Below are 22,490 nucleotides of genomic sequence, written 5' to 3'. Positions count from 1 at the left end.
GAGGCCATGCACAAGTTTCTTTCCCTGATTTTCTCGCTGTAGGGTCTCTGAGAAACCATCAATCAGGTCCATATGGCCTGTTAAACCTGTGCATATGTTTCCTCGCAAGGAGCCCTCCAGCGCCAGACAGCGGCCCACCAGCTGTGAGGGTGTCTCCCTGGACAGGACTGGCAGGTGGACTTCACTCATATGCCAACACACAAAAAGTACCGATACCTGCTGGTAATGGTAGATACCTTTTCAGGTTGGATCGAGACCTTTCCCACGAGCTAGGAGACAGCCTCCCTACGTCCATCCAGTCAGACAACGGCCCAGCATTCATTTCCAGAATCACTCAGCTGGTGGCCGAAGCCCTCAACATCATCTGGAAACTTCACATCCTCTACCGTCTTCCATCCTCGGGTAAGGTGGAACAGGCAAACGGCCTCCTAAAAGACCAACTAACCAAGCTTTCCCTAGAAGTAAAACTTTCCTGGCTCACTCTGCTCCCTGTTGCCCTCACTAGGGTGCATGCAGCTCCCCGGGGGCCGGTTGGCCTTAGCCCATTTGAATTGATGTATGGTAGGCCTTTTCTCATTAATACCAGCCTTCCTACAACTCCTCCACCACTAGCCTCCTACCTGCCCTACCTCTCACTCCTCAGGAACCTCCTACAAGAACACGCCGACCAAACCCTGCCCCAGGCCAACTCCACGTCTGACCCACGGGCAGCCGTCATTCTACAGCCTGGTGAAGAGGTTCTCCTTCGAGAGCTCCAACCCCGGTCTCTTCAACCTCGCTGGCCAGGACCTTACACGGAAGTCCTTACAACTTTTACTGTGGCTAAACTGTTAGGGCACCTCTCGTGGTACCACATTTCTCGACTCAAGCGGGCCCCCCCAACAATGAAGTGTGGAAATCTAATGAGGTGGGACTCCTCTGGTTACGGTTTAGCCGTATTAATGTTAGTAAGCCTAATCAATAACTTTACGGTGACATGGGGAATGGCTGATTGGACTTGCAACCGATGCGTCTCTGCAGGAAAACTCCAACTCTACCAGCTGGTTCCTCGTACATGCTATCATCAAAAATTTTCGTGCCAACTAGGAAAACAAAAGTACTGGGCTGCAGTAATGTTAAGAGATTTCCAAGTGGGCTGCCCAGGCGGCAGTGGCACAGTCCGCTGCTGGGAGCAAGACCCCCCATCAAATCCCCAAGGAAAGATACCCCCTTGCCCCACTGAATGTTCAACCTTCCATTCTTTTGTCCAGGCACCTTGCTATGAGCAAGCCTCAGTCTGCCTCAGACCAACCAAACAACAGGCCTGGACGGGACGGAGCGTGGGACAACGCGCTGGGTATTCTTGTCCCGGGCACCAGGGACAAGAGATCTGCTGGAACCTCAGACCTCCTGTGGGTAAATCAGATGGGGGAGGGGCACAGGATTATGCAGAACAGCAAAACACCAAGCAGGTCATGGAAGAACTTATTCAACATTTCAATCGACCAGTGTTGGTGCACCCCAACCTCCCAAAACCCCAAGGCCCTTATCAGACAAACCTGGAACTCCTTTCTGTCCTTAACAAAACCCATACCCTGCTTAAGCTTACTAACCCCGGCTTAGCAAAGGACTGCTGGCTATGCCTCAGGTCCGGCCAGTCCTGGGTCTCCCCTGTCCCAGTCACAGGAAATTGGACTCTCCCTATGCCTCCAACCCAATGTCCACCTTCACTACCGCATTCTGACATCCCTCTCCCACATGACTTGCCCATGGCCCAGTGTATAACACGAAACGGCACCCTGGGGGTTGGATGGGCCCCTCTCCACCTCTGCTCACGATCACTTGTGGTCCAATCAAATAACACCCTCTGCCCCCCACTTAATGGGACTGCCTTTCTATGTGGCACTACCATCTACCCAGTCTTGCCCCCCAACTGGTCAGGGTCCTGCATTCTTGTCATCCTCCTCCCCACCGTTGTAATAGCACCCGGTAACCAAAGCCTGCCTGTCCCCCTGGTCGGCTCCTCAACGTCACGGGTAAGGCGGGCACTTGAGCTCATGCCTCTGCTGGCGGGACTGGGTATTACCGTGGCCATGGGAACGCGGGCAGCAGGGCTGGGATCCTCACTTCACTTTTACAGACGGCTCTCCTCCCAACTAATCGAGGACGTACAACAGGTGGCAGACACGGTCCTAGACTTACAAGCACAACTGGATTCCCTGGCTGACATGGTCCTCCAGAATCAATGGGGACTAGACCTGCTAACAGCTAAAGAAGGAGGGATATGCCTATTTCTTAGGAAGGAATGCTGCTTCTATGCCAATAAATCAGGGATAGTCAAGGACAGAATTAAACAATTACAAGAAAACCTCCAAAAACAGAGAGAAGACCTGACAGGAGGCCCATTCTCAGGGTGGTGGCAACCCCAGCTCCTAACGTGGCTTCTTCCTGTTCTGACTCCACTGATTGTTATATTTATCCTCTTGTTGGTGACCCCGTGTGTTTTTAGGTTTCTCCAACAGCGCCTGGCAGAGCTCTCTCGAATAACGGTCAACCAACTATTGCTACATTCATACTCGCCCCTTCCGTCTGAACTACCTCCGGCCCCATACCAGCCTTAAGACCACCCCCCCACGCTGCCCCTCTCCAGCAGGAAGTAGCTAGAACAAGCCGGCGCCCCTATGACCAAAAGGCTGGAATGTAAGGCCGGAGGTACTGGAGGGCGGGGCGGGCTTCAACAAGATGACTCCAACCCAGGCCAGGAGAACAGTGGGTGAAAGTGAGCAACTCTAACAACCCGTTCAGCCAATCACCAGCAGACACGACAACTGTCCCAACCAGTAATCGCTCTCCCCAATCCCCCCTCACAGCTTTCCCAGTGTGCCCTTTATAAACCCGTCGCCCATCTTGCTGGCCCCCAGTTACATGGACCGGTGAACCTCACCTGGAATTGCACTAATAAATTTTTCTTGGCTCCTTTGTTGCCGTCTCACCTGGTCTGGTTTCGTTTACCTTACGAAAATAACTTTTTCCATTGCTCAAAACAGTTTTGGAACTCATCAATTTTGATGCCTTTTGGTGCCTTTTTTTTGTTTTACATCTTCCACACTGGCAAAATGTTTTTCTTTGAGGAGTTTTTTAAAAACTGGAGAAGCAAAAAAAAAAAAAAAAGTCACTCAGGGTGAGACTGGATGAATAGGGAGGGTGGGGTATATGGGTCATGCTGTTTTTGGTAAAAATCTGCTGAACACTCAGAGTAGTGTGGGCCGGAGTGCTTGTAAATCACCCATCATCAAAGAGTCAAACACGTTAAAAGAAGCTCCAAATATTTAAATATATATTACTAAAGCCAAACTCAGCTTCTCACAACAACACTAGCTGGTACACTGATGCCAGTGTGTTTCTAGAACATTTATCTAGTGGCAAGCCTGTACTACAAGGGGCCTGCCTGCCCTCCAAAAATAATTGGGGGTTTTTTTTGGGGGGGGTCCCTCCATAAAATATTTAGATTGGCTATATTAATATCAGATAAGATAGTTTAAGATAGACACATATAAAGAGGAACATGTTATGATAAAAGAGTCAGAACATTAGGAAGATAAAACATTTGTAAATAAATCTGCATCTAACAACAGAGTTCCAAACTATGTGGAATAAAAATAGATATAATTAAGGGAGAATAGAGCATTCAACAATAATAGTTGAGGACTTCATAACACTCACTTTCAATATTTGATAAAATATTAGGCAAGAAGTAAAGGATATAGAGAACTTGAACAACACTACTTTTTAGAGTTAATAGATATCTATAGAACATTTTATCCAAAACTGCAGAATATGAATTTTTAAGTGCACATGAAACATTCTCTAAAATAGATGATATGCTAGACATAATGTTAGCCTCAAAAATTTTAAAAGAATTGAAGTCATAAAAGGATATTCTCTGACCGCGATGGAATTAAATGAGAAATTAACAATAGAATGAAATGAGAAAAATTCCCAAATATATAGAAATTAACGCATTTTTAAATGACAAATGGGCCAATGGAGAAATCACAAGAGAAATTATAAAATACCTTATATGAATGAAAATGAACACAACAAAATGTCAGATGCAGCTAAAGCAGAGCTTATAGGAAAATTTGTAGGTACAAATTTTCATATTATAAGAGAAGAAAGATCTCAAGCAATAATTTAATCTTCCACTTTAGGATACTAGAAAAAGAAGAACAAAGTAAATTCCAAGCAAGGAGAAGGAAAGATCTAATGAAGATTGGAATTGAAGATAAACTGGGATTATAGAAAAATCAACAAAACCAAAAATTGGTTCTTTGAAATGATCAACAAGAGTGACATACTTTAGCTAGATAAACAAAAGAAGTGTCAAATTATTGAAATTAGGAAACAAAAGGAAAACATCACGAAAATGCACGAAAATGTGTGGATGTTGGTCATGTGCAGATTGTTTGGTCAGAACATTCAGTGCTAAGACAGCTTTCTGAAGTCTGACCAATTAGGTTGACCCTGAAGTTCTGTCCTGTATTGGGAACATCCTAGTTAAGAGGTGGAAAGCACCAACTTTCCACTGAGCTCCATCCCATGATGGTAGCAATGCCACTGTACTCCCACTGCTGTTTACTTAATCCCAAACAATTTTGTAGGTATTCAGGGGGCCTGGAGAAGGGATGTCCTCCTCCATCTAGTACCATGGCATATGGCAAGGGTCTGAGGGCAGGAGATATTACCCCCTCCTGCAGGTAGAGTATTTTAGAGAGTCCAGGTTTGGCTTTATTATGTAGGGTGTATCAAGAAGGCCTTGACACCTGTGCTGAGCTTGAGGCTGCTGCTTCCACGATCTAAGACATAATGGGCAGCATACAGAGGTTCCCAGGCTCAGGGTCTGTGAAAACTTTTATTTCCAAAAGATCCCGGTATATGGCCATAATTGTTGCTCTTGTGGCATACAGCACAGGGCTAAGAAGGGCAGTTCCTTGCATCATAAATCCATGGGCAGGCCAAGCTTGGTGGCCCAGCCTGTAATCCCACACTTTGGGAGGCCGAGGTGAGTGAATTGCCTGAGCCTGCGGGTTCGAGACCTGCCTGGGCAACTTGGCAAAACCTCATCTCTACAATAAACCAAAAAATCAGCTGGGCATGGTAACATGTGCCTGTAATTCCGGCTACTCAGAAGGCTGAGGAGGAAGGATCGCCGGAGCCCAGCAGGTCGAGGCTGGGAGCGGCCACTGCACCCCAGTCTGGGCCACACGGTGAGACTCCAACTCAAAAAAAAAAAAAAAAAAAAAGAAATTAATCCATGGGCAACTTGTGGCCATCATAGGTGGTCCCAATACTCCAGGAGACATGAGAGGTTGCAGCAGCCTCTACAATGAAAAACTCTCTGAAAGGACTGATAGGAGTGTCTTTTAGTTTTAAATTGTACAGATTCTGGAGCATTTTGTTGGAGGGAGCCCCATTCAAGGTGGGACAATGAGCAAGTAATAGTATCATTAAGATTAAGTAAAATTTGTAAATGGAAAATATGTTGCCTAAGGAATTAGCCATAGTGTCAGGGCCTGATACTATGTGTGGAGCAATATTTCATGCCTTTTTTGGTGAGCTCTTTGTGAGTATTTATACGTCCTTAATGAGTATGTCAAATGAATCTCCTCAGAGCAGGATGTCATCACTATAAGGTCATACCTATGTCCTGGAAAAAGGTGGATGCAGTTAAGATCTTGCCTGTAAAGATTGTGTGCAGTGCCAGGGTTGCTGAAGTATCCATGGGCAGCCTTGTAAAGGTATATGGTTTTGTACTCTGATAAGGGAAGTTAGTTGGAGTGGGGCCTTAGCAAGTTGCCTGTAAAGGGAAATTGAGAGTTTTCAATGACTTCAAAATTGGATCAGGACATCATTTGGGAAATATTACAGTCTCTTACCTCACACCAAAGGCAAAAATTTACTCGAACTTGACCACTGACCTAAATGTAAGAGCTAAAGCTAAAGCTCTTAGGTGAAAACATAGAATTAAATCTTCATAACCGAAGGTTAGTTTTTTATATATGTCACAAAATGCACAAACAACCAAGGGGGAAAACACATTAATTGGACTTCATCAAAACTAGAATCTTGTATTTCAAAGAACATCATCAAGAAAGTGAAAAATACATTCGCACAAGGGAGGGATTAGCAGTCACTAGGCATTGCTAGGGGAGGGAGGGAAGAGGGTAAAAGTCATGTGACAATACAAAGGATACTTGGTCTATTACCAGGGGGAATGAGGGCCAGTTAGAAGCCCAATCTTTGCTTGCACGCAACCTACTTATGTAGTTAATCCTCACCTGTACCCCACATCACTATAATAAGACAAAATTTTTAAAAAAGAAAGCAAATGGTTTCTAACTCTGTCAACTTCTATTTTGGACTATGTATTTTCCAGTTAATACTTTTGTGGGTCCCTTTGAGCAACCAGGAATTATAACACATTTCCCCCCTTCTACACCTCCTCTTCCTTTGCCATGACTGAGAAATTCTGAGTTTTACTTTCTACCAAGATCATGTCTTTATTCATTTAATTGATATATTATTATACACATATTGTTGAGTGTTTATGCAAGGAGCTGTCTGCCAATTCACAAGAAAATATATATGGTAAATAAAGTGGAAGTCAAAAAAGAAAGTGAAAAAATAGCCCACAAAATGGGATCAAATATTTGCAGATAATATGTTACGTAAAGGAATTGTATATCCATATATATAATATATAATTTGGAATAATTTATAAAAAGTATTATAACTGAACAATATGACAAACAAATTAAAGAATGAACAAAGCCTTTGAATTCATATACCTTCAAAGAAGATATGTAAATGGCTAATAAATATATAAAGATGTTAAATGTCCCTAGGGAAATGCAAATCAAAGTCACAATGACATACCACTTCAATTCCTCTAGGATGTCTACAATCTAAAAGATGAAAAATAACAAGCATTGGTAAGTATGTGGAGATATTAGATAGTTTTGGTGGAATTGTAAGATGATGCAGCTGTTTTGGAAAAGAGTTTGGCAGTTCCCCAAAATGCTAAACATATTAGGTGCCATATAACCCAGCAATTCTAATTCTAGGTATGTATATGTAAGTGTATGTGTGTGTGTGTGTGTGTGTGTGTGTGTGTGTGTAATAGAAATAAAACATATGTCCACACAAAAATGTGTACATGAATGTTTTTAGTGGCATTGTTTATAGTAGCAAAAAGTGAAAACAATACAAATTCCCATCAACTGGTGAAATAAATAGTATATCTATACAATGGAATATTATTTGGTAATGTAAGGAATGAAGTACTGATCTGTGCTACAGCATAGATGAACCTTGAGACATTATGCTATGTGAAAGAAGCCAGTCCCCAAAGACCACATATTGTATGATCCTTTGTATATGAAAAGTTTAGAACAGGCAAATTTATAGATACAAAAAGTAGATGTGTGGTATGCAGGCTCTGAGGGAACAAGAGAGTGGGAAGTGACTGCTAATGGGTATAGGATTTTGTTTTTGGGGGTGATTAAAATATTCTAAAATTAAATAGTAATGACGCTGTTGGGTATAATGTGTACAGGTGGGGATGGTGGGTATACATAAAGCCCAGAACAAAACTATTTGTACCCTACAAAACTATTGAAATAAAATAAAATTAGAAAAATAATAGTGGTGATGGTTGCACATCCTTTTGAAATGTGTTAAAAGCCCCCTAGTCATACCTCTAAAAGGGTGAATTTATGGAATATGAGTAATGTGCCAATAAAGGTATTAATAAAAAGTATATACAAGGAAAGTGCTATAACTGGTGGTTTTCTGGTGATGGTGGTAGTTAAATTCACAGGCCTGTTTACTGATCAAGTGTTAATGTCTGTAAAGCATCTAGCGCATAGTATGTACTCTAAGGAAATCATTTATTGTGTAGCCCCTTTCTCAAGTTATCTTTGGCCTTACATTTAGAGGCAGAATGGTAGACAGGGTAACAAAGAGGTGCATCCTCCAAGTTCCTGAATACAGTTGAAGACATGATTCAATGCACTTGGCAGTTGTTATCTATTAGAGGATGTTTTGAACTTGCTTTTTGGTTACTTGATGAGTCTGATGTGACTTCATGTGTCTTGGATAAAACCTGTGCTTTGGACTCTGAGATTGCTTCTTGGACTGGAATGTGGGAATAAGCCAGAGAGACATACAAGATAATTAGTGTGTTGGACCTGGGGGAAGTGACAGATCTTAGTTATGGAAAACATTTGTTCCAGGAATTGGCTTACATAGGTACACAGCATTTCCAGGCCCAAGGGCCCCATCAATGTCCTTGAGGTGGGTACCACATGGATAAGTTTGAGTCAGACTCCTCTAGGCTGTAAAAGATAAACCACTTGTGACAGGCCAGAGACTCTACAATGGTGTAAGTTAATTCTACATCTGTGCTTTCTGGGATTGAGGAAAGACTGGGATTGTTCAGTCTTCTTCAGATCTTTTTCTTTGTGCATATGTTGGAGAGTGGAAAGGGTCAGGTGCCATGAAAAGGGTAGGAAATATTTGTCCTTAGTCACTTAGAAGCAGCCCTGTTCTCATGGTTTCCTTTTTCTTTCCTGATTCTATTTTTAGGACTTTGCAATTATCCACAAGATGAAACCTGTGGAGGACTAATAAGTTGCAAGCCTAAGTCATGCCTCATGTGAGTTGAGGTTGCTTTTTCCCTTCATCAAATAGTCATTGTTTTCTAGGATATGAATATTGAATATCCATATCCTCACACTTCTTACTTCATTGAGCTCCATCTAAACATCTACTATCCTGCTTACTTCCATCCCAGGGAATGATGAGAAAGAGCCAAAGGTCTTTCTCAGCTTCCTCTCTCTTCCCTGTCCATGTGTAGGAATTCATTCTGCAAATCAGGAAATACATTTGAGGAAAGAGTAGAACCTCTTCTGTCAGATTGTGGCTTGGTAAAGGGAGACTATATATGCAAAATTTTGTCTTTCTCATTTACCTGGATTTTCTGGTTAATTAAGATGGTAATTGGTTGCAAAATTAGAGAAAGTGCCTGAGCCCTGAAAAGCAAAATGGTTTTAGAATGTAGTAATGTCCCGTGCTCTATGAAGCATTAAAGATTGGAAATATAACCTAATGCAGGATTGAGATACAGGGTTGTGTCCCTCTGAGAGAAATACCAGTGGTGAGGTACATTTTGAATTTGAATTGTATGTGTTAGTCAAGGGCCACAGTTTTGTGTGCATAGCTCATCTTTCATCTGCTTTCTGTTGCTGAGAACAGGCAAAAAGTATTCAGTGAGCAGTGATGAATAGTAGCATGGTCAGGCAGATGATTAAGTGGGTGAGAATTTTAGAAACAGTTGTGAAGGACTTTAGAGAACGCATACAAACTGCATGCCATAAAATTTAAAAAACGATTATATTCATAAGATAGAATATTATATGTCCTATACAAATTATGTCTATGAAAGATTTGCCAGGGCAAGGAAGACTATTATTGCTAAATTATTCTGAGAGACTTGAGTTGGAAAGAACTTCATATATGTAAATCTTTTTTTCTAAGGTAAACATTTTTAAAAAACACTTTGGAAGGTGCTCATGAGATTTATTCCTTTATTTTTCCCTCTCTCCCTATTTTCCTTTGTTGTTGCTGTTTTCAGCTCTACAAAGGGAAAGGAAGAGGCAGGAATTTGCATTATATAAGAATTGGGATGTGCTGTGTGCTTGCTCATATTTTTCATTTAATTGGAAAACTACACTTGATTGGCATTTGTTCATTCCACTAGCTGTTTCCAAGAAGCTATGGTAGAATAATAGGAATGTTTAGAACCTCTGAGCTCTCTCCATCTGTTATACTCACTTCCTTTCCATTACCTACTCACTTTGCAAGCCTCCAGCTTTATTGTACTAGAGGAGAACCCCAAAATCTGGAATTTATTTATTAAAATTATATATTTATTTTTACCTGTTTAAACTTCAGTCACCTTCAAAGCATTTTTTGTTTGACATGATACACCTATTGAGGCTTTTCACTGTTCGAAGTTTTTGAACTTGTTAATTGATGCATTTTAATGCTTCTGCCATTTTTTGTTTCACCTTTTCCACATCAGCAAAACATTTCCCTCTGAGAACTTTTTTCATCCAGGGAAACAACAACAACAAAAAGTCACTCAGCGCAAGACTGGAAGAACAGGGAGGGTAGGGCAGGAGGGTCATGCTGGTTTTGGTCAAAGCTGCTGAACACTTAGCACAGTGTGGGCAGGTGTGCTCATAAATCACCCATCATGAAATGGGCAAATGCATTGAAAAAATCTCCAAAAAAAAAAAAAAAAATTCAGTGAAGTTGAACGCAGCCTCTCTCAACAACACTAACTCGTACACTGATGCCACTGGGTTCCTAGAACACTTACCTAGCAGGGAAAGCCTGTGCTACAAGGGGCCTACTCTCCAAAAAGATAATTCCAGTTTAGGGGGGGATCCCCCTTAGTATTTGCTCACTGTTTTGGCTCCTTTGTGTAATTCTTTTCTTTTTTCCCTCTTGTGACTTCTAAAACATATTTATCAAATTTATTTTACCCTTCCCACTTGGATTTGTCATTTCAGAGCTTGGTAGTGTTCAAGGATGTGTCCACAGACTTCTCTCAGGAAGAATGGAACAGAAGGATCTGTAGAGAGATGTAATGTTGGAGAACTACAGCACCATGGTCTCAATGGGTAAGTTTGTCTCCTCCCAATAATTCAGCTTCATTCTTTGTGAAATTTGGGAAAGTTTTCAAGTGCCTACCTGAATTTTAGACCTCCCAAATAAATTATTTATAACATATAGCCTTTGAAATGAACATTTCCATCAGGCACCTTTATCTTCTCCACTCTTCAGATGCATCTGGATTTTTTTTTTTTTTTTTTGTAATTGACATTCTTATTTAATGAACAGTGGCTCAGTTTTAATTATTAACAAGCAGAGCATAACCATACTCATTTCCATTCTTATAATCAGGATTTTTCATTTATAAACCTGATGTGCTCTCCTTATTGGAGCAAGAAAAGAGCCCTGGAAGGTTGTGCAGGATGTGACAAGAGGTCAGAGCCCTGATGAGTAAGAGTTGGTCAGGCAACGGGAGACCATTCTGGGTAAGAGATAAATTGCTTAATAAGTTGACTACATCTTTGAGATATTAGCTGGGAAATTTCTCAAAGACCCAACCAAGGTCTGTGGAGAAAAATCTTGAGCCCTGGAAAGCAATATGGATTTAGCATGGGTTACCAAAGGGAATCCCTTCTATACCCCATTTACTATTTTTCTTGCTTTTCTTGATTTTTTCCCATATTTTCAAATAGGAAACAGCCCTCCTTTTCTAGTGACAACCATTTTACTTATATTTTTGATCAAATGAAACCTTAAAAGACTTTATCCAACACATATTTTTAAATGTCCTCTAAGTATTGAGAATATAGCAAGGTACAAGACAAATGTCCTATCTTCAGGTGCTGCTGCCTGTGCGACTGCCTTGAGGGTCCCGAGAGAGAGCGGCGAGAGATTAAGAAAGACACAGACACAAAGACATAAAGAAAAGCTGGGGCCAGGTGGGACAGTTTCCTCTGATGGAGGAGAAGTGACCCTGAACTAGCTCTGCACGTTTATTTTATAATCAAGCACAAGGGAAGTTGGAAGGAATTCAAGGTCTGTGAGGGAGCTATAGTGGAATTATGGTGCTACCTAAAAGGTGAGCTGTTCTGCAGTTATCTTGTAGCTAAGGCTTTATCTGTGCTACGTGTGGGCACCAGATGTGTGGGCATCTGAGACACCGTTTCGTGTAGCAGGCTGCATCCCTCACAGCCTGCCTTTGGCTAGAATGCAGAGTTTCCAAGCAAGACCTTACCTATGAGCTTGGGGCCATAAAGTGAGACCTTGCCTTCACTTGGAACCTTTACTTAAGGGCTGCTACAGTGACAGTGCTTGTCTGCTCCCCACATCACATCTGCTCCCAACATCTCCCCCTTTTTTATTTTCTAAATGCAGGTAGTGGACGGCTACTGCAGTGGTTCTGAATTGGCATTGGAGGATTCCGCATCTGACTGGCAAAAAATAAAGGAGGATTAGAGCAAATATGAAAAGACTCAGAATATACCAAGCAGAATATTTTAATATATTAAAGGAATTGAATCCCTTGAGATCATTAAGACGATTTTGTGTTATTTGGGCAGGTTGTAAGATAGGATCTTGGCTATTCTGGATGTCCAGAATATTGTGATGGAGCTTAAGCAGGTCTATGCTGATGTTATTGAGGCTCCATTTGCCTTGGAGATGTTTTTTAACTAAATTCCAATTCCAAAGGCTGCTATCATAAGAAACACAAGTAACACAAACCCAATTGTATGCCGCATGGCATTGTAACCGTTGTTTCATTTTTATGCTGTATATCTGGTTTCCCAATCCAATGACTGCAGCCTCCAAAGCATTTAATTTTGTGTTTAGCTTTAAGTCTATGGATTCTTGTTACTGTAGGGCCTTGGAGGTATTTTGAGCCAGAGCGTTGACACACTCGGCATTTTGGATGGATTGAGGCAGTGCAGCAGCAGCAGTCACTACAGAAGCAATGACTAAAATTAAGGTCACCAATCCAAAAATTATCAATCCAACGGCCCTGCGAGGCCGGGAAGCAAGTTGGTGGTGTAATTCCTGAAGCACCTGTAGTCCTGCATCATACCAAGGGCCTGATATGTGAGTAGGAATTATAATAAAGGGGGACTGGTGTAAAACCAGGATGTCTTGTCCTGCATTATGGCGGGTGACACAGTTTGTAAGATTACAAGAGTTACATTGTAAAGTATATTGATTATCTTCTGGGGTGACATTAACAGAGCCTGTTAGAAGGACATAAGGAGGTTGGACACAGGCCCGGACCCATAGCAGGGGGAGGTTGTAGCTTCCTCTCAAATCGACCAATGACCCACTAGTAAAGTTAACAAAATCAAGGGAGGTGGCGAGCCATCACAGTTCCTTTGGGATGTCACCTTAGTAAGTAGTAAGGATGTTGTCAACAAAACCACCAGCAGGAAATGAATTCATGGTTAGGATGAAAGGGGTCCAGTCTCTGAGACCAATCATAGATTAAGACGGGGGTTCCCGTAAGGTTTAGGACCATAGGCATAGGAGTGGCACATTCTATCTACTTGGGGAGTTTTCCAAGCTCTATCCCTGTGCTATTAGGACAGTATAGAATATTGTAGTGATCTTGGGAGACATTATAAGTAGAACTAGGGAACCTCCACTTAGATATAGTTTGTAGATATTTTATTATGTCCCAGGAACCCGAAATATTAGCTGTTTGTATAGCCCCGTAGGAGGTTTTATTTTCTTGACTCATCTTAAAACAACCCAACTTAGAAGTATAAGGCAAATAGGAGGACTATTACTAGCCCCTGTAAAGTTAAAATTTTTACTATGGTCAGTAGTAATGTGTTTATCAGAGTGTCCTCCCAACATACAGGTATCATTGGTAAAGACAGGGACCAACCCACCAGCCCAGGTAGTGGATTGAAGAATGGGAGGGTCCAGGAAATAAGTCCAATAAGGTTTTCCCCTTGTTCTACCAACCTTACAAGCAACAATGGCTATCATGGTAATGAAAAAGGCTTCGGGGGAACTTGGCCCCCTGTTCTCCTCAACCATTTATTGAGCTCTTTGAGTCAGACATTTCAACTGGCCCCATGTGGGTGGAGATATTCTTTTGGTAGTGGCTGCAGGGCGTCAGAGCCTCAGTCTTGTCATTGGTTCCTTCTGACTGAGCAGCTGCACCAGGACTGGTGGGGAGATATTCAGCTTCTTGAATCTGGATTCCAGTCCTTCTGTTGAATCCATCAACATGTTGGATAACTATCTCCGGGAGCCAAATAGGTTTATAGGCTCCCTCTGGAAAAACACAAGCAAATCCTCTGGCCCACAGTAGCATAGGATTGGGTCCCCTCCATTGGTTACTTTGGAGGTCCTTCCATTTTACCAGATCCATAGGATGTCTAGGATTAGAGGCCTGATGCCTATCTGTAGGTGTTTGGCCATATTCATCACAGTTCAAAAAATTAATTGTAAATAATGTATGGTTTAATTTGTAATGGGGGGAATGATAATGCCCATCTCCCACTCTTTGTTTTGATAGTTATCTCTTTAAAGTTTGGTTGGCACATTCAATAATGGTTCGTCCTTGAGCATTATAAGGGATTCCTGTAATATGAGTGATAATAAGATTGGCAGAAATGTGTAAAGGCAGCACTAGTGTAAGCTGGGCCATTGTCAGTTTTAATACTGGCGGGCTTACTAAAGAAAGCAAAGGCTGCCAAACAATGAGAGATTACCTGTTTAGCATTTTCTCCCATGTGGACAGTGGTGAAAATAAAGTGAAAAAAGGTATCTATAAATACATGGACCCATTGTAATTTACCAAAACTTGGGATGTGGGTAATGTGCACTTGTCATAACACATTGGGTTTCAGTCCTCAGGGAAATGAATAACACAGTCCTCAGGGAAATGAATAACACATTGACGAATGACTTGATGGGTTTGTTCACTGGTAAGGTGAAATTATTTTTGGAGGCATTTTGATGATGCATGACATGAGAGCTTGTACAGCAGCACAAGAAGTTATAGGCTGTGAGGTACTATCAAATGATCTATAGCTTGATTACCTAAAGTCAAGGGGCCAGGGAGTCCTGAATGGGTGCAAATTGGCAAACCCGACTAAACAAGGAAATTGGCAAGCCCGATATCTGTTGTAAAGTCCAGAACAGGTGAAAAATTGTTTCAGAGTTGGTGTGGCCAATTGTAACTGTTTCGATTACCTGAGCAACACCCACTCTATAAGCGCTGTCACTGTAAACATTTAGTGGCCTATTAACAAAATGTGTCGAGGCCAAAATGAGTGCCTGGATTTCTGCTCTCTGGGCAGACATGTGAATGGTTTGTTGAAGAGAGGCACCCATTGTACTGTAATATCCTGCCTTGCCATTGCTAGAGCCATCTGTGAAAATGGTTTAAGGGATGGGGGAAGTCTTGATCACATTGGGAAAAATGAAAGATGTGGTGGCAATAAATGGCACCAATCTATGTTGATGATAATGATTATCAAAGAGGCCAGGGAAATTAGCAAGAGAAAGTTACCAAGTGGTAGAGTTTTGCCATAGCCGGGTTTCCTGGGAGGTCATGTATGGAACAATAATGACTTGAGGTTCTGAGCCCATTAGCTGGCAAACGAAAATGACTTTTGGGAATAACTTGAGCATCTAGGTCATGAAAAGGGGATAGCGATTTAGAGGGTGTATGGCCCAAATGTAACCACTCTAAAACTCCATTTTGTTGCTATAATACCCCCGTGGGTGGATGAGGGGTAGGAAGGACTAAAAGTTAATAGGCATGACAGGATTGACTCAGGTAAGTTAAGTCGAACAAATAGCTGCTTCTGCCTTTTGGAGGGCCATAGTGGCTGTAGGCATAAGTTGGCATGGGGAGGTTGGTGAAGAGTCCCCATGGAGAATATCAAATAGTGGCCTGAGCTCTTTAGTGGTGAGTCCAGGGAAACTACAGAGTCAATTAATATCACCTAGAAGTCATGCAGGGTGCACAGTGAATCTGTTCTAATTTGAAGTTTTTGAGGGCGTATTTTATGTCCTTCTATAATGTGAAAAGGGAGTAATGTTTTGGGTCTTTTCTGGTGCCACTATCAGGCTATTACTGGAAAGGGAAGCTTGTAGGCAGGCAAATAGTATAAGTAATTCTTCCTGGTTTTCATTTGCCACAAGAATATTGACCATATAATGGATGATATAAGCTGTAGGATGTCTCTCTAATAGATTTGGTCGCTCTTGCTACATATTCCTGACACATAGTAGGACTATTAGCCATACCTTGGGGCAGAATCTGCCAGCAGTATCACTGCACAGGAACTTGGTGGTTAAGCGAAGGGACATTAAAGCCAAAATGATGGCAATCGTCTGGATGGAGAGGAATGGTATAGCAACAGTCTTTTAAGTCTAATACTATTAGATGGTAATTCCATGGGATCACAGTAGGGGAAGGAAGCCCTGGCTGTAGGGGTCCCATAGCTTCCATAGTTTGGTCGACTGCTCGAAGATCTTGGAGTAGTTTCTATCTGCTGGAGGATTTCTTTATTACAAAAATAAAACTATTCTGAGCACTAAGAGTAGGTTTCATGTGCCCTGTTGTAAGCTGTTCCTGAACACGGGCATTAACAGCTTGGAGTTTTTCTCTGGTTAGGGGCCATTGATCAACCCAAACAGGATTATTATTGAGCCAAGTAATTTTGGAGCAGTCTGGGTTGGAGAAGGGATCAAGTCCCCCACTGAAAAGGCTGTTGACAGGAGTACCCTAGGCCTTGTTGTTTTGGCTTGGGGGTAGCCTGGATGGGGGTAGACATTCCTTGTTGATACTTTCCCAGGCCCATTGTGGGAAACATTTGATGAGTGACAGCTGACCCAGGGCTAAGAAGCAAAAGGCCCATGTTTGCCAAAATGTCACGACTTCACAGATTTACGGGAAGGACATATGGCTGAAAAAATCTTGATGTACCTTCTCCATCATCCCATTTAAAAATTTCAGCACTTTGATTAGGGGAATAGATTTGACCAATACCCATCAGGCTAGCGAATGTCCTATTAAGGGGCCAGGCTCTTGGTCAATGGTTAGTGGCCATGACAGAAACATCTGCCCCAGTGTCTATGATGCCCTTGAGGGCTTGCCATTGATGTTTAAGCTAAGTTCAGGGCATCCCTGTCTTATCACTTGAGACCAATACATGTGGTCAGTAAACCCAAACCCTATCCTTCGCCTCGAGGGTGGTTACTGAGCACATGTTCCCTCTTATTAACTGGAAGGAGCACTAGTTGAACAATTCTTGTTTCAGGAAGTATTTGTATAACGGCATTAGTAGTTTGACCCATAACTTTAATTTGACTCGTATAGTCATCTATAATTCCTGGGAGTACTTAAAACCGCTTTAAGATGAGGCTGCTATGCCCCCAAATTAACCCAACATTACCCGCAGGGATAGGCCCATACACTCCAGTATGAATGGCGTGAGGCCCCATTTCTGGTGTCAGTACATAGCTGGAGGTGAGACAGAGGTCCAGTCCTTGCTTCCTGCGGTTCCCCGGAAGAGGTCCCCAGTAGTGCTCTTGCACTCTGATTCAAGGGGGAGGACCATGGGAGAGTCAAGGAGAGGGCCCCCACTGTTTGATGGGGCCGCGGTGGGTCCCATGGTCCATTTCCCTGTTGTGGGGGAAGCACTCGACCATTTACATCTGTTTTGGATCGACACTTACTAGCCCAGTTTTTCCCTCTTAGACATTGGGGGCAAATCCCAGGCTGGTGTGGGGTTGAGGCTCCTGTGGGAGATGAGTGTTTTGAATAGGTGGGGGCTGAGAACATTGTCTAGCAAAGTGTCCTGGTTGGCCACAGGCAAAACATGTTTGTTTAGTTTTTTTTTTTTTTTTGAGTTGGAGTCTCACTCTGTCGCCCAGACTGGAGTGCAGTGACCGCAACCTCGACCTGCTGGGCTCTGGCGATCCTTCCGCCTCAGCCTTCCCAGTAGCCGGAATTACAGGCGCATGCTACCACGCCCAGCTAATTTTTTGATTTATTGTAAAGATGAGGTCTCGCTGCCCAGGCGGGTCTTGAACCCGCAGGCTCAGGCAATCCACTCACCTCAGCCTCCCAAAGGCGCGGGATTACAGGCTGAACCACCGAGCCCGGCTTGTTTAGTTTTTAATTGGCTTTCTTGGGCCCAAACACCTCTTTGAGGGCTGTAGCTGGGGCTGCTCCTTGAATATAGGTGGACCCTATGTCTGCACACAAGCAAAAAAAGTCAGTAACAGTCCCTTTGGCTCTATATGGCCGAATTGCTTGCTGACATATCTTGTTAGCATTCTCAAAGGCAAGCTGCTTAACTGTGATAATCCCTGCTTCATGGTTCCCAATGACTCTGCTGGCTGCCTGGTATAGGCGCGCTACAAAGTCAGCATAGAGCTCTTTGGGCCCCTGTCTAATTTTGCTAAGGTCTTAGGATCTTTCTCCTTTAGTAGGCAACTTTCGGCAAGCTTGAGTAGCACAGATATTGATCTGCTGATAGGCCTGTAGAACATAATTCATTTGTTGTTGAATGCCATCTTAGGTGCCTTGCCCCACCAACATATCGAATGGGATGGCAACATTATGAGCCCGGTTTCTCTCTGCCTATTCATGGCTCCTATCATACCAATCAGATTTCCATAATAAATAATCTCCAGAACTCAAACAAGCCTTGGCTAAAGTCTGCCTATCTTGAGGGATAGCATCAGTAGCAATATTATACTAAAGGAGTTTATACTAAAGGAGAAGTGGGACCATACATAGATTCGGCACCCTTTAAATCTTTCAGAACTTTAAATGAAAATGTCTGATATGCTCGAATTCCCTGTCCTGGGTTGTTTCGATCAGGCTGCTCAACCACCAGGTACAAATGAAAGCCAGTTATAGGCTCCCCCCCTTCATGAGCCTTTTGTAAACAATGTTGCAGGGGAGACACTGCAGGCTGTGGCAGGGTCTCCTTTAGCTTAGGCCTGGCACCCAAGGTCAAATGGACAAATTCTTTAAGATCCAAGTCATCATCAGAGTCATGGACTCTTGGTCTGTTTCAGACCCTTCATTTGGCTTACTCTTATTGTTTAGGGGAGCCTCAAGTGACGGTGCAAATCAGGGGGAGGGGGTGGTGGTGCACATGGAGGCAGTTTATTTGCCATGGTGTCTGACGGTACCCGAGAGTCCTCTTGCTGTGGGTTGAGGCAATTCTGGATCAAAAACCACAGGGTGAACATAGGAATGGGAACCTTATCAGGGCCTTCTGCCATGTAATACCCCCTAAGCTGTTTACTGACCTTATTCCAAGTATTCCAATTAACTGTCCCTTGAGCAGGGAACCAAGGGCATGTTTCCTGCACAAAGCTTAAAAATTCCTCTGAGAACCTTTAACTGGGCAGCCTCTTGCCCGAAGCATAGATTTTAACACTTGGACTACAGACTTCTCTCGTGGGAGCCACAATTACCCATGTTTTATACCTAGCTGAAACTAAATCCGCTCCTTACCTTCTCTTACTTTTTAGGTGCACCTCTTTCGGAGTGTCTCTTCACCTGAGATTAGTCCCTATTCAGGTGCCAGATTGCCGCAGTCCAAGCGGTTGCCTTGAGGGTCCCGAGAAAGAGTAGCAAGAGATTAAGAAAGACACAAAGACAAGGAAAAGCTGGGACAAGGTGGGACACTTTCCTCTGATGGAGGAGAAGTGACCCCGAACTAGCTCAACATGTTTATTTTATAATGAAGCACAAGGGAAGTTGGAAGGGATTCAAGGTCTGTGAGGGAGCCATAGTGAAATTATGTTGCTACCTAAAAGGTGAGCTGTTCTGCAGTTATCTTGTAGCTAAGGCTTTATCTGTACTATGTGCACCTAGATGTGTGGGCATCTGAGACACTGTTTCATGTAGTAGGCTGCATCCCTCACAGCCTGCCTTTGGTTAGGATGCAGAGCTTCCAAGCCAGACCTTGCCTAGGAGCTTGGGGCCATTAAGTGAGACCTTGCTTTTGCTTGGGGCCTTTACTCAAGGCCTGCTACAGGGACAGTGCTTGTCTGCTCCCCACATCACATCTGCTCCCGACATTCAGGGATCTTTTCTAGCAGGAGAATAGTCAATAACAAATACAAATATATAGGAGTGTTAAGCATTATGAAGCAAAACAAAAAGCATAGACAATAACAGGTACAATAGGAATTGACCTTATAGAGAGGGTAGTCAGAGATAACTCTCTAAGATATTACATTTGAGCAGAAGCATGAATAAATTGTTGGATTAAGCCATATAGATTCTGGGAGAAGATCATTTAGGGAAGATTGACTAGCAATTGTAAATGGAACTGAGGTGGGAACGAGTGATGCTTTTGAGGATCAATAAATAGATAAGCAAGTGTGATTAGTATGAGTGAGGGAGAACAAGTAGTAGAAAATGAAGTCAGATAGAAGGTAGGGCTAGATTGCATAGGGCCTTATATAGACCATGATTAAAAGTTTAGGTTACATTTATAGTATGATGGGAATAAATGGCTGGTTTCAAGAAGGGATAACGGTTATTATTTTTAAAGAATACTTTGGATGCTGTGTAGAAAATAAACTAGGAGCAAGAATGAAGCAGGAAAACCAATTGGAAGACCATTTTTATAGTCCAGAGTAGAGATTATAGTGGCTTAGGTAATGGCAGAAGTAACTGAAGGTGATGTGAAGGGATCAGATTATGAACAGATTTTAAAGGTACAGCCTCTTGCTCATTAATCAGAAGTGGCGTATGAAGAAGAAAGAGAAGTCTAGGACATCTTAGTTTTATATCTGAGAAACTGGCTATCATTTTCTTAGGAAAAGCAGCTGTTCAAAAGTTCTGTTTTGGATGTGATACTTTAGGAATACCAATCAGAAATGAGGCGATGTCAAGAAATTATCTTGAAGAATAATATAAATATAAATTGTATTTAAACATTAGGCCTGGAAGAAAAAATTTATGGAGTTTTAATATTGATAAAAGGAAAGGTCCTGATATACTCTGTAGTTTGGTCAGAATTAGGGGGAAGGTCCAGGAAAGGAGATTGAGGAGGAATAGCCAGTGAGCTAGGGTGAAAATAAGAAGGAGCGGTAAAGGTATTCATGTCGAAGAAAGTATTCAAGAGGGGTAGAGTCTTCCAGATCTGAGAACATGAGTTAATTGAGGACTGAGAACTGACTATTGGATTTGGTAATGAGGAAAAAGAAAGCAGGAATTGGTTCAGATAGGAAGGAAGAGAGGAAAATGAGAGGTAATATAGTGCAGGGGTTGATCAGAGGAGCTGGAATCATATAGACCATAATACTGGCTCCAGCTTTTGTATTGAGCAAATTGCTTTGCCAGGCTTCAACCCTTATTTCCTTATGGCTTAAAAGGAAAACACACACACACACACACACACACACACACACACACACACACACACACCCCTAACTGATGAGATTGTTGAAAAGATTTGAAAGACTAAATGCAAGTATATTGCATTAGTTAAGTTTTCAATAGAAAGTAGTTTTTATGGAAGAAAAATTAGTATGAATGGGAAAACTATAGTTCCGATGCATTCTGAGGTATGGACAAAACAAAGAAGAACCTTGGAGTATAGATATATTCAGAAAGCTAGAAGACATCCAAGGGGGAGGTCTGTGCTGTAACTGCCCTACTGTCATGAAAGTCATTCCTGAAGATTCTGTTGATAAAATATTTCTTGATTCTGTGTACTCTCCCTTCCACTGGTAACACTTTAGATTAAACTTGTACCATCTCTAATCTGGGCTAGTACAGCAGCCTTCTAAGTAATCCTTACACAATGGCCAGAGTAATATTTAAAATATATAAATCTGATTACATGATAATACAGTCCAACCTTGATAGCTCTGCCTAACCTGGGCCCTTGCAGACCTCCACAACCTCACCCTATACACTTCTCCTCTCATTAGGCCCCAATTACAGTAGCCCTGCTTCATTACTTCAGATACATCTAATACTCTCTTTTCCTTTAGGGTGAATGTTTCTTGGTTATCTGCTAGTCTTCAGGTCTCAGCCCAAGAAGACTTTTCTGACCCCACTCGCAAAACAGCCCACCTGTTAGCTTTTCCTACAGTAATTTTCACGCTATGGTTCTATAAATCTTTTTTTGGTAAGATTGCCACTCCTTTGGGTGTACCAGCACACATTGCTAGGTATATTATGTTTAAATGCAGACAATCAAACATAGGAAACAATTTTGAAAGAAGCCAGAGAGGGGAAAACACTACCTACAGAGGAACAGGATAAGAATTAAATCAGAAATAGATCAATACACTATTAAAGTTGGAGCTTTCAACACTCCTTTAATAGTAATTGATAGATCTAGCAGACTGAAAACCAGTAAGAATGTAGTTGAATTCAACAGTACCATTAGTCAACTATATCTAATTGACATTTGTAGAATACATCACCTAACAACAGCAGAATATACCTTCTTCTCAAGATCACATGGAGCAGTCATCAAGATAGATCACAGTCTAGACTGTAAAATATGGCTTAACTGGTTTAAAGGAACTGAATAGTGGATGTTAAACACTGCTCTCAGCCACAGTGAAATTAAATTAAAAATTAATAACAAGAAGGTGGTTGGAAAATACCAAAGTATTTAGAGATTAAACAATATACTTTTAAATAATATATGACCCAAGAAAAAATACCATGAGAAATAAAAATACATTTTGAACTAAATTAAAATACAACTTATGAAAATTTGTTGTGAAAGTAGTACTTAGAAGGAAATTTATTTTTGAAATGAATAAAGATCTACTAAAATCAATAATCTAAGCTTCCACTATTAGAAACCAATGCAAGAACAAATTAA

General features: G+C 42.0%; 1 long non-coding RNA gene across 1 annotated transcript; it reads left to right on the top strand.

The window, feature by feature from the left end:
- The first annotated feature begins 10,624 nt into the window (after positions 1 to 10,624).
- Positions 10,625 to 12,185, top strand: LOC103260035. Its single transcript, XR_504262.1, has 3 exons — positions 10,625 to 10,727; positions 11,011 to 11,144; positions 12,034 to 12,185. It is a non-coding gene; the product is annotated as an uncharacterized LOC103260035 (long non-coding RNA).
- Positions 12,186 to 22,490: the final 10,305 nt, after the last annotated feature.

The sequence above is a fragment of the Carlito syrichta genome, unplaced genomic scaffold (assembly GCF_000164805.1).
Source record: "Carlito syrichta isolate Samal-C Ts95f unplaced genomic scaffold, Tarsius_syrichta-2.0.1 Scaffold303104, whole genome shotgun sequence".
NCBI classification, from domain to species: Eukaryota; Metazoa; Chordata; class Mammalia; order Primates; family Tarsiidae; genus Carlito; species Carlito syrichta.
This window is presented reverse-complemented; position numbering and strand designations above follow the sequence as displayed.